Consider the following 12238-nt stretch of genomic DNA (forward strand, 5'->3'; position numbering starts at 1 on the left):
GCAAAGTCCTCAGTAAAAGTTACAGTGTTTAAATTCACTTGTAACCAAGTGTCAGATTTCAGGCGAAAAAGCAACTGTTGTTTCAAGTCTGATGGAATTGGCAGACGCGCCGGACGGGAGGGAGGCGGAGCGGTCTGGCGTTGAGCCTGTTGCGCTCGCGTCTGACTGCGTGTCACAGCTGCCAAACTCAATTGCTTTTCAGTCCATACAGTACCCTGTACGGTTGGCCCAGGGCCAGCATCTTGGGGTCTGCGTGATAAGGCATCTGCTAAAAAGTTTTTCCTGCCTGGGATAAATTTGAGTGTGAAATCAAAGCGAGTGAAAAATTCAGCCCATCGAAGTTGTTTGGGGCTGAGTTTTTGACTGGTGCTTAATGCCTCTAGGTTCTTATGATCAGTCCACACTTCGAAAGGGTGGGAAGCCCCTTCCAATAAGTGACGCCATTTTTCCAAGGCTGTTTTTACAGCAAACGCCTCTTTTTCCCAAACATGCCACCTTCTCTCTGTTTCTGTGAACTTGTGAGAGAGGTAAGCACAGGATTTTAGAGTGCCAGATTGGTCTGCTTGAAGCAGAATTGCTCCAATGGAGAAGTCGGAGGCATCCACCTGCACTACGAAAGGCTTAGTTGGGTTAGGATGCTGCAAAATAGGTTCAGTGGTGAAAATCTGTTTGAGCGCATCGAATGCTTGTTGGCAGGCTGGGGTCCATTTAAGGAGCGCGCCTGGGTTCTTGGAGTGCCGCGTATCCCCTTGAGCGTTAGTTTTTAGTAGTTCAGTAAGGGGAAGGGCGGTTTCAGCGAAATTTTGGGCAAATGCCCTGTAAAAATTGGCGAATCCAAGGAAACTTTGTAATTGCCGCCTGGTACGGGGAGGTTCCCACGCCACAATGGCTTCAACCTTGGCAGGGTCCATCTCGATGCCCTCTGCTGAAATTCTATACCCTAAGTAATCAATCTGTGATTGATGGAAGGCACACTTGGACAGTTTCGCATACAACTCTGCTTTCCTCAGTTTAGCAAGCACTTGACGCACCAAGTGAACATGTTCTGTCATGGTTTCAGTATAAATTAATACATCATCCAAATACACTAAAACCCCTTTAAATAGGTGGTCATGCAAGACCTCATTGATAAGTTGCATAAAAACCCCAGGTGCCCCAGACAGACCAAAAGGCAACACTTTGTATTGGAAAGCCCCAAGAGGACAGTTAAACGTGGTTTTCCACTCATCCCCCTCCCTTATGCGAATGCGAAAGTATGCTTCCCTTAAATCTAACTTTGAGAAGATTTTGCCCTTGGCCAGATGTGATAACATGTCTTTGATGAGGGGCAAAGGATATTTATTTAATATTGATACTGCATTGAGCCTGCGGAAATCGGTACATAACCTCAAAGACCCATCTTTTTTTGGTCTAAAGAGGACAGGTGCCCCCACCGGGGAATTTGCCGGCTCAATGAAACCCCTAGCCAGATTTTTATCAATGAATTCCCTCAGCGTGGCCAGCTCTTTGGGAGACATGGGATAGATTTTTGGGTGAGGTAATTTCACATTGGGCAGAAATTCAATGGCACAGTCTGTCTTTCGGTGTGGTGGTAAGCGATCTGCTTCGTTCTCTCCAAACACATCTGCCAGATCTTGGTATTGCTTAGGCAGTCCTTCTAGGGGTTGAAGTGTCTGTACAGTAGTGGTAGCCACCCGTCCACCCTCAATGTCCTCCAACAAGTCCTTTTCTGGTGCTTTATAAAACCCATCAGCAAATGTTACAGTTCTATGCAACCAGTTGATAAAAGGATTTTGTTGTACGAACCAAGGCATTCCCAATATAACCAAAGGACCCCCCACTGGAGCTATGACAAAAGGCAATTTCTCCCAATGGGTACCCATTTGCAAAGCTACAAGTCCTGTAGAGTGGGTAACCGCTTTTCTCCCAGCCATAGTTCCATCCAATTGCGTGAAGATCATTGGTCATTGCAAAGGAAACGTGGACAGTTCTAGGGCGGCTACAACATCGGGGTGCATTAGTGAACATGAACAGCCTGAATCTAGCATAGCCCAGACTTCAACAGTTTTGGTTTTAGATCCCAATTTCACTTTGACAGTCAGTGTAGGAAAATTCCCACTCACCGAATCGTGGTCGCACCCGGTTTCTTCCACCTGCCCAACGGCGCCCTTCAGAGCAGGTGGTAGCCTTTTCCCGCCGGCTGGTCGAAGTGCAATTCCTTCTCCTCTTCTCCAAATAGGAGTTCTGCAGGGTCGACTTCTGCGCAGGCAGCTCTCATCTTACGCGGTAATGCTGGCGATTTTCCTGGCACTTTCGCCAGCCGCTCCTCCGGTCTGCGTCTCGGGCATGAAGTGGCACGATGCCCTTCTTTCCCGCATCTTAGGCACTGACCTTTCGCAAATCGTCGTTCCCTTTCCTCTTCCCAACTTTTCGTTTTCGGGCGGCTTGAAAATCCAGGGGCACGAGCCCCCCTACTAACTCTGGTTTGCCTCAGTTCCTTACTATGGGCGAACGTTTGTAGAGCGTTTTCCACGCTGCCCGCCAACTGAATCCACCCATACAATGTTTTGGGGTCGTCCCGACACAAAGCCCACCGGAGGACCTCCGTCTCCAGTCCCTGTTTAAACATTTCCACCAAAGTCGACTGGGACCAATCCTCCACCTTTTCCGCCAGGGCTTTAAATTCCAAAGCATAGTCTGCGACGGAGAGGGTTCCTTGATAAAGTTTTTTCAGGGCGCTTTTCGCTCTCTCTTGGGCCAAGGGGTCTTCGAAGTGCTGTTTTAGTGCCCACAGAAACTCATCAAAGTCCTCTAACTCCGTGGCTTCTGCTTGGCATAACTGCACATACCAATCCGCTGCCCTCCCCTTCAACTTGTTGGCAATAAGATTAATTTTGCCCTGCTCCAAACGAAAGCATCGCCCCCAATCATCCATGTAATGTCTATTATTGGTAATGAAAAAAGAGAGCGTGGTAGGGTCGCCATCAAACTTTACCCCAAATGGTGGAAAGGTTCTCATCGGCTCCGCCGGCTGCGATGGCTCCGCAAACGTCAATGCACGTCGAGCCCCCAGTGGTGGCCGCTCCCTCGTTGCTCTCGACCCCCTTCCCCTCGATTGTCAGGAAGCCCGAGTCCTACTTCTTCCCCTGAGGGATGGGGACCTCTCTCTCGGGTAAGCCAGCTGGGGGGGTCTTCTTCCCAATCTTCCTGTAGGGACCCCGACCCTCTGGGAATATCCTTCAGGAGGGTCACTATCATGTCCATTTTATCCTCTATTGCCTTCATGCGGGCAGAGGTGACAGGCTCTTCTAGGGGTCTAGTTGTCACCATCACCCTTGGTGATAAGGGGATTTCATGTTCCCAGGATGGCTGTGGTGATTCCCTCCCCGTTCTTGCTTCCACCTCGGGTTGAAGTTCACCCCTTGTGGCACCCTGCACCGCCAACAATAGTTCATCCAATTGGGCATCCCGCTTCTCTCGACGTGCTGCCCTTTGGGCTCGCAAAGTCGGAGCTACCAGGGTCTTTGTCGAGTCCGGCTCCTCTTCGCTCCCCTCACTCTCGCGTAGTTGAGGTTCTGTCATCGCTAGTGCTCCCCGTTACCCAAACTTTGGATGGGGCTAGCGGAAGATGTTTTAAATGATTCTCAGCTTTATGTAATGGTTGCCTAATCCCAAATACTCAGTCTCACAAGCCCAGGCTTAAAGATAACTGATTTATTAAAGGAATAGTATGCAAATACAGAGAAAGCTGAGAATGAGCAAAAGTGCGCCAAATACAAACTTAAAAGCCTTGCTTCCAACCCAGTCCCGCCCCGAGCGCTCGTTAGCAACCACCCCCTCCCAGGTGCTAGCAACCGTTACATCTGCCTGGGAAAGTAACCTTGAACAGAGTTGCAAACCCAAACATACATTCCAAAGGAGCAAAATAAGGAGCACAGCAATAATGGAAAATACCAGCAAACGTTTGACATGTGAAACGTTACGATGTTAACAACACATTGAAATGGTGAACATGACAAAAACTAATCCAGGGATGACCATTTTACTCTCAATATTCATTTGATTCCTTCAATAGTAGCACTTCTGCACTTGAAGTGAAGAAGAATAAACCTTTTAATGTGTGTGTGTGTGTGTAAGCAGAGATTTTTAATAATTGGGTGCTAATTTCAGAAAAATTAAAGTCATATTTTTGGTTTAATTGGTCATATTTAAATGGTTTTAAGGTCATAAATGCTTGCATCATTCTAACATTTTTAGGTCATAGAAATCCTCGCCCTAGCAATTACATGGTCACGACAAGTTGGGAAGGGAGAGCCAAAGTAGGAGCAATTTCTTCGAACTTTTGTACTCAAAGTGGAGCTTTAATGAACATTTTTTTCCCATTTGAAATTATCTTATCTATATCAGGATAGTTGCTTCGAATCCCTTCGGCCACTCTGTGTAAATCTTGTGCAAGGCATACTGCTGCATGATATGGATCATTTTGAAGATGCATACTGCCCAATCCTTCTTGGAATCCTTCAGCCAATGAAAATGTTTCACCAAATCAGAGAAATGTACTTAATATTTGTTCTATATGTCCCAAATGATACCCAAAATGTATTGCTCTAATAAGCTATAATCAGAATTCAACAATAATCCTTGACATCAAATAATGGTTGGCTTATTAGGAAGATGCCATGAATCTCACTGAGTCAAGCTACCGAAACTGATAGCCTCCTTGCCTCAAACAGAAGATGGTATACATAGATGTGAAATCAGTTGCAGCAAAGACTGCGTTAATAACTTCTCTCATAACAGGTTATTGATTTACTGCAAACCAGATTCATCAAGGTTATATTTTGCACTTTTAATAATAGTGACAGTAATAGTAATATCTGCATAAGGGTTCTTTTTGAGGAAGCTATCCTTATTTTTTATAATAAAAAGAGACAAAAATGAAATAATGAATCCAGATCTGTAAGTTCTTGAGACTATTTTTTATTTTATTTTTTCCCTCTTGGAGAAACCTTTGCCACAGATTAAAGACTAAATCTTAATGTTCTAAAAGACAGACTTTCTTCTGAAGATCTGTATCTCTGACATTAGCAACAAACCAGGGATCTTAGCTTGGTCATAACATGAAATAAACCACAGATTGTATTTCCTTATAGTGTTTCAACTGTCTAGAGAAGCCAAATGGGTACATATTGGAAAGCATATAACAACACACATGATCATTCAAAATAAACTAGAAGTTCATTTAAATACAATTTATCATATACAAACTGGCTTGCTACATTTCATCAGTGACTATGTTTCAATATGCCTCTATGATATCCCATTTTATTTATGAATGCAATGCCTGAAGTGGATCATCCTAAATAGAAGCAAAACATATTTAAACACATCATCATCAGTTCAAGAGAAAAAATGGTTTGAAGTTTCTACAGCACGTCCATGTGTATTTAGAAGCAGAGGTGAAATATTGTAACATCAACTGTACAGCATTGTAAAGACACAGAAACCTTGGGACAAATTCAACTCATTTACAGATAAGCATTCTTCTTGGTTTGGGTGACTGCAGATCCTCCTCATGCTCCATGAAGCTATGCTAATCCAGGACAAGTGACCACAGAATCTTCAGCATATATATAGTAATTGTGGTGGTAGCAAACATACAGACATTAACAGTTCTCCAAAAGCAAATACCTTACAAATTTATGCCAGCCAAGATCTTCTGCATCAACACGGTAAATTATTACTTGGTCCCTATGAAAAATAAGGGTGGGATACTTTCTTTGTACAATTCTCCAACTCAAGTAGCCTACATGTTGGGCACCAGAAAAGATGTCTTCTATAAGAGAAGGCATGTTGGGGCACTAGCCAAGAGTTTAAAGACTTTAGCATTAACATAATAAGAGTAAAGGAAAGGGTTCAGGATGCTAGAGAATAAAGATGGGCCATGTCTTTCATGAAATACTTTACAAGCAAGTTAGAAAAGAAATAAGGATTACCTGATGAAGGAAAAGAGGAAAAGATGCCTGCAAAGTGTATTGTTATTAAAGAAGAAGCAAAAATTTAAACTTTTCTTGAATCTGAAAATTCAAAATGTGATGGACTTGATATTCTGTGGAATTAAGATGCTATTCTTGGAAGATGTTCTGAAAGGATTTCCAGTCAGTTACATAGGAAGCCCTTGTGGAAGACTTCTGAGAAGCCAACTGACTCATCTTGAAGAGGGTTGTAGAATCAAATTCTGAAAGCTATGAAGCAGAGGGAATTGAGATTTGAATGGCAGATTTGTACTTGATGGGTGTAAAATGGTTTGGGTCAGCTTAAAAGGTGGGGATACCCCCACTGGAGAGATGGAACAACAGGATGAACATCTTGTGATGGGAATGCAGATGGTCAAGAAAGAAATAAGAAGGAAAAAATGTTAAGCAGGGGGATGATCAAATCTATGAAAAATATACTTCTGCTGTGATGGTTGAAAACAAACTGAAGGGGCTTAATGGGAGTTAAGCCTAGTCATGGGTATATGTAAAAGCAGGGGTGTCATCAGATATATCTGTAAGCATTAAAAGGTTCCAAATTGGCCTCAACACTTAACCCAAGTGCATAAGTCACAGAGCTCATGATGAAGAACCTATGGATCTGGAGAAATGTTACTAGCATTATTATTAGGTCTTAGAAAATTATTAAATCAGAATTGTCCAAGAAGGATTTTGATGTGTGAATACAAATATCTAGATTTTTATTTCTTGTCATATTTGTCATCTTATTGGAAATTATACTTTTGTGCAATTATTGTGATTTTATCTTTGGACTGTTTACTATAATTATTCCATGGACATTTTATTACAAATTACTGAGTGTAAGCTGATGAGAGTCGATTGAATGAGGCGGGGTAACATACACTAAACAAATAAACAAACCACATTGGTAAATATCTGAAACATTGAGATTAAGCCAACAGAAATGGCTTGATATTGAAAACAGAGATTGTTACAACCACCATCTTTCATTATCTTTTCTGATATACTGTACATGTGGAGCTATATACTGATTAAAAAGTAGAAACAAAAACAGAAACATTATTCTGACAGACCCCATGGATTTATTGGGCTCTTAAAAGTTGCTCCAGTCAGACCCAACCATTCAGCTGCCTAGAAAGGGCAAGTTTGTTTGTTTGTTTGTTTGTTTATATCCCACCTTTATTATTTTTATAAATTATTCAAGGCAGCGAACATACCTAATAGTCCTTCCTCCTCCTATTTTCCCCACAACAACAACCCTGTGAGGTGGGTTGGGCTGAGAGAGAGTGACTGGCCCAAGGTCACCCAGCCGGCTTTCATGCCTAAGGCAGGACTAGAACTCTCAGTCTCCTGGTTTCTAGCCCAGCATCTTAACCACTAGACCAAACTGGCTGTATTTATGGACCCTGCCTTTAGCTCCAAGAAGTGATGTCCTGCTGAGATAGAGAATGCCTTCTGTAGCACTTAGAAGAATATGCAGTGTTCACATTTATTAGAAATTTTAAAAATCAAGTCAAATGAGTAGGAAGAGCACAGGGTTTGAGATTGTAATATCAAAGCACTCTTCCATATTCAGAAAAGCATTGTCATTTCTGGGCACAATTTTTGGAGAAAAGACATCTAAAACTACAGCAGGAAAAAAGAAACTAGGGTAAGCATTACATCAGAAATAGGAAACATCCGGTCTGTTGAAGAATGACCATTAAAAATTTGGGGTGAACACTCTACGCTAATCTTTAGTACTAATTTTTACTCAATGTCGCATCTGAAACAAGTAATGGACTACACATGACTCTGTTCTGTCCCATAAATGATACTGTTCTGGAAGTTCATGGCCAATACAGCAATTGGGGCAACAATTACAGTATGTTTTGCCCAATTTATACCATCCTATAAATACTAGGGACGCGGTGGTGCTGCAGGTTAAACCGCTGAGCTGCTGAGCTTGCCGATCGGAAGATCAGCGGTTCGAATCCGCGTGAACTCCCGTTGCTAGTCCTAGCTCCTGCCAACCTAGCAGTTCGAAAACATGCAAATGTGAGTAGATTAATAGGTACCACTTCGGCGGGCAGGTAACGGCGTTCCGTGTAGTCATGCTGGCCACATGACCACGGAAGTGTCTACGGACAAACACCGGCTCTTCGGCTTTGAAACAGAGATGAGCACCGCCCCCTAGAGTCGGACACGACTGGACTTAATGTCAAGGGAAACCTTTACCTATAAATACTAGGGAAACAAATGAATTTCACAATAGTTCCTCCTGAAGCACTTTTGCATATTTCACTACCAAAGTTTCCATAGCAGAACAGATACCAGCCAGAATGAAGTTTGAGTAGCATTTAACCTATTTTTTAATAAAAATTTGCAATGGATCAGATGGAAGTTGTACCCACATTCTAAAATTATGAAGTGACTAAGGAGTCTAGATCTAAGTTTTTAAAAATGCCTGGTCATTCAGAGAAGAAGCCTCTAATCTTCAAAAAGAGACTTACAGTTAAGTTTTTAGATTAGTGTAATTGCTTTTTCCAGCATGTATTGCAGTTATTTACAAGTTTGCATGTGTTAACTGATATATATTCACTGTACTAGTATTTCTTGTGAACTAGTAGTTTTCATTCCTTTTTTATCCTCAGTGAAAACCTGCTGCCATCTTACTCATTAGAGGCTTCAAAACAAAGGGACTGAAACATAACTGGCCTACGTATTTATATTTAATTTCCAATCTGGCTAGGTTCCTGGGGGACAGGTAGCCTGAGAGAAAAGATCTCTGCAGCAGAAGCAGTGAGCTAGTAAGGTAAAGGAAAACCCCATGCCTGCCACAATCAAGGAAATGTTGTTTTCTGGGGAATCCCCTGTGTTCCATCCAATTTATGCATCATCCATGGCACTAATGATAAGATACTGCTAAACCACAAAGAGATGTCTTGATTATTTATAGGCATTATTAAGAATAGGAAAAAAAGGTAGGTATGTTTCAGATTTCACCTGCATCCATTTATGTGGCCATTTGTAATAGACCAAATCTGGGAGGAAAATACCCTATTACCTTATCTGATCACTCTCTTAAATTATGAAAACCACACATTTTAATTCTAGGGTCTTCTCATGGCACTTACAGACATTAGTGTGTCTTTCGTGCTGCTAGACACCCTGCCCCTTAGACTTATTAATGTTTCTTAATTTTTAATTTTTGATAAAAAATAAATAAATTGGAAGCTGGCATGATGGAAGAAGGCAGTGATTTCTTTTATGGACCACAACATCTGATTTGAATCTAGGCTATTTACTGAGAAGGGTGGAATCTGTCCTATTTCCCCATGTCATGATTCCAAGCCAAAATCCCTGCCCCACCCCCTTCAACGGCTATAATGAAAATATGAGTGCCTTGGTCTCTGGGTTCATAAACAATTTCAGTTTGCAGAAATAGAAAAGGAGGAAGGTCTTTTCCATTAAATTACTTGGATGAAAAGCTGGGTTTCAATCCTCTGGATTAACCCCCAGGGTCAGGTTCAATACTGAGCAGTGAATTTCCTTCTTTAATATTGCATTCTCTATTTATCTCCCACAGAGGACAACTTGGAATCCCAATGTTGATGGCTGAAGAATAGTCTTCCTCATCTAGAGATAGTGGAAAAACAGTAATAATTCAGGCTAACAAGGGGGAAGGCACTAAAAAGTAGTAAAAGAGGCATTACTTTGAATCAAGCTCACTCCAGGGAACTTCACAGACAGAAAGCATGGCTGGGAGTTCTGGAAGTTGAAATCCACACTTCTTAAAGTTGCTGAGGTTTAGGAACACTGACCAAGTGTTGCTGCCTACAATAAAAAAGCCACTGCAATGCCCAACTTCCTCATCTTGTTAAATTGAGGTTGCCAGCTCTCCCTGAAACCAATCCTGGAAATTTCCTGTTCGCTGCCCAGTGTGCCTTTGGAAGATGGATGACCATATAGATATGTCAGGTAAAATAAATACAGGTAGTCCTCATTTAGCAATCACAATTGTGACCAGTAACTCAGTCATTAAGTAAAATAGTCACTAAGTGAAACCCCGACTGTGCTTATGGTCTTACTTCAGCTTTCCTTTGCTTTACAGATCTGCGAAGGTCATGAATGTGAGGACTGGCATAAAGTTGCTTTTTCATCACTGTCGTGACTACAGTCACTAAATGAAGCAGTCACTAAAAGAGGACTACCTGTAAATGATTTTCTCCTGACTCAATAAATAGGTGATATAACACAGTTGTATATAACAATCTTCTTGTATAGATCCACCAAAAGCCACACTCAAAAGGGGGCAGAGGCATAATGCACTCACACTAAATATTAATTGGACCAACATCAATTTATTTTCATCTGGCCAAACCATCAATTATCTCACATACATATGAACAGTCTCCTGCAGAAATATACAAGTACACAAACACAGATTCCCCTCCCTTCTTCCAGAAAAAATAGTAAGAAAAGAAAGGGGAGGGGATGAAGGATGGAGGAGAGAAGGAAAATTCCTACATGGAGAAGGGAAGAAAAGAGAAACAGAAAGTGAATGGATCAGCCCACGCCAGAGCTTCCTGTCGGTCGTCAACACCCCCAGCTCCCCCAGGGACGAGTCCGTCACCTCTAGAATATCATCCATCCATCTTGCCCTTGGTCAGCCCCTCTTCCCTTTGCCTTCCACTCTCCCTAGCATCAGCATCTTCTCCAGGGTGTCCTGTCTTTTCATTATGAGGCCAAAGTATTTCAGTTTTGCCTTTAATATCATTCCCTCAGGGGAGCAGTCTGGCTTTATTTCCTGGAGTATGGACTGGTTTGATCTTCTTGCAGTCCAAGGCACTCTCAGAATTTCCTCCAACACCACAGTTCAAAAGCATCGATCTTCCTTCTCTCAGCCTTCCTTATGGTCCAGCTCTCGCAGCCATATGTTACTACTGGGAAAACCATTGCTTTAACTATGCGGACCTTTGTTGTCAGTGTGATGTCTCTGCTCTTGACTATTTTATCGAGATTTGTCATTGGTCTTCTCCCAAGGATTAAGCGTCTTCTGATTTCCTGACTGCAGTCAGCATCTGCAGTAATCTTCGCACCTAGAAATACAAAGTCTTTCCCTGCTTCTACATTTTCTCCCTCTATTTGCCAGTTATCAATCAAGCTGGTTGCCATAATCTTGTTTTTTTTGAGGTTTAGCTGCAAGCCAGCTTTTGCACTTTCTTCTTTCACCTTCATCATAAGGCTCCTCAGTTCCTCTTCGCTTTCAGCCATCAAAGTGGTGTCATCTGCATATCTGAGATTGTTAATGTTTCTTCCAGCGATCTTAACCCCAGCCTTGGATTCATTCAGCCGAACACCTTGCATGGTGTTCTGCGTACAAGTTGAATATGCAGGGTGAGAGTATACAACCCTGCCGCGCTCTTTTCCCAATCTTAAACCAGTCTGTTGTTCCATGGTCTATTCTTACCATTGCCACTTGGTCATTATACAGATTCCTCAGGAGGCATGACAAGATGACTTGTTATCCCCATACCACTAAGAACTTGCCACAATTTGTTATGGTCCACACAGCCATTGCTACCTGTGGCTTATTGCCTTGATTACAACCCCTTCTTTATTCTTAGCCAGCATTGTAATGACTCCCCTTCTAATTCAAAAGTAATTATTGTCTTCCTACAGTAACAGTTGTTGCATCTTCAGTACTTAAAAAGAGGAAAAACTGGTTCAGCTTGTTTTCCTGGCTGGCTTGCACTCTTCATCTCGTAATGCCATTTCTACTGTGGGCACTTTAACTGACTGGATGGGCTGGTGAAATGTCCCAAAGCTCCCATCAATCAATTTGTTCCATAGCATATTCCAACAGTGACAGTAAAAAATAAGTTGCAGCTCCAGTTAACATGCAAAGAAATTTCTTCACAATGATGCACTTAGATTTCCTTTTTTTGTATGTGTGTGCCTTTGAGTCAGTGTTAGCTCCTGGCGAAGTCCCTGCAGTTTTCTTGGCAAGATTTTCGGAAGTGATTTGCCATTGCCTCCTTCCCAGGGCTGAGAGAAAGTGACTGGCCCAAGGTTACCCAGCTGGCTTTGTGCCTAAGGCAGGACTAGAACTCTTGGTCTCCCAGTTTCTAGCCTGGTGCCTTAAACCACTACACTATATTGGCTCTCTGAATTTACTTACAAGAAAAGAAATCTGAAATTACCACTATCTGTTTATTGTATTCCCCTCAGCTTGGCAT

Source organism: Candoia aspera, chromosome 8 (genome assembly GCF_035149785.1).
Source record: "Candoia aspera isolate rCanAsp1 chromosome 8, rCanAsp1.hap2, whole genome shotgun sequence".
Classification (NCBI taxonomy): domain Eukaryota; kingdom Metazoa; phylum Chordata; class Lepidosauria; order Squamata; family Boidae; genus Candoia; species Candoia aspera.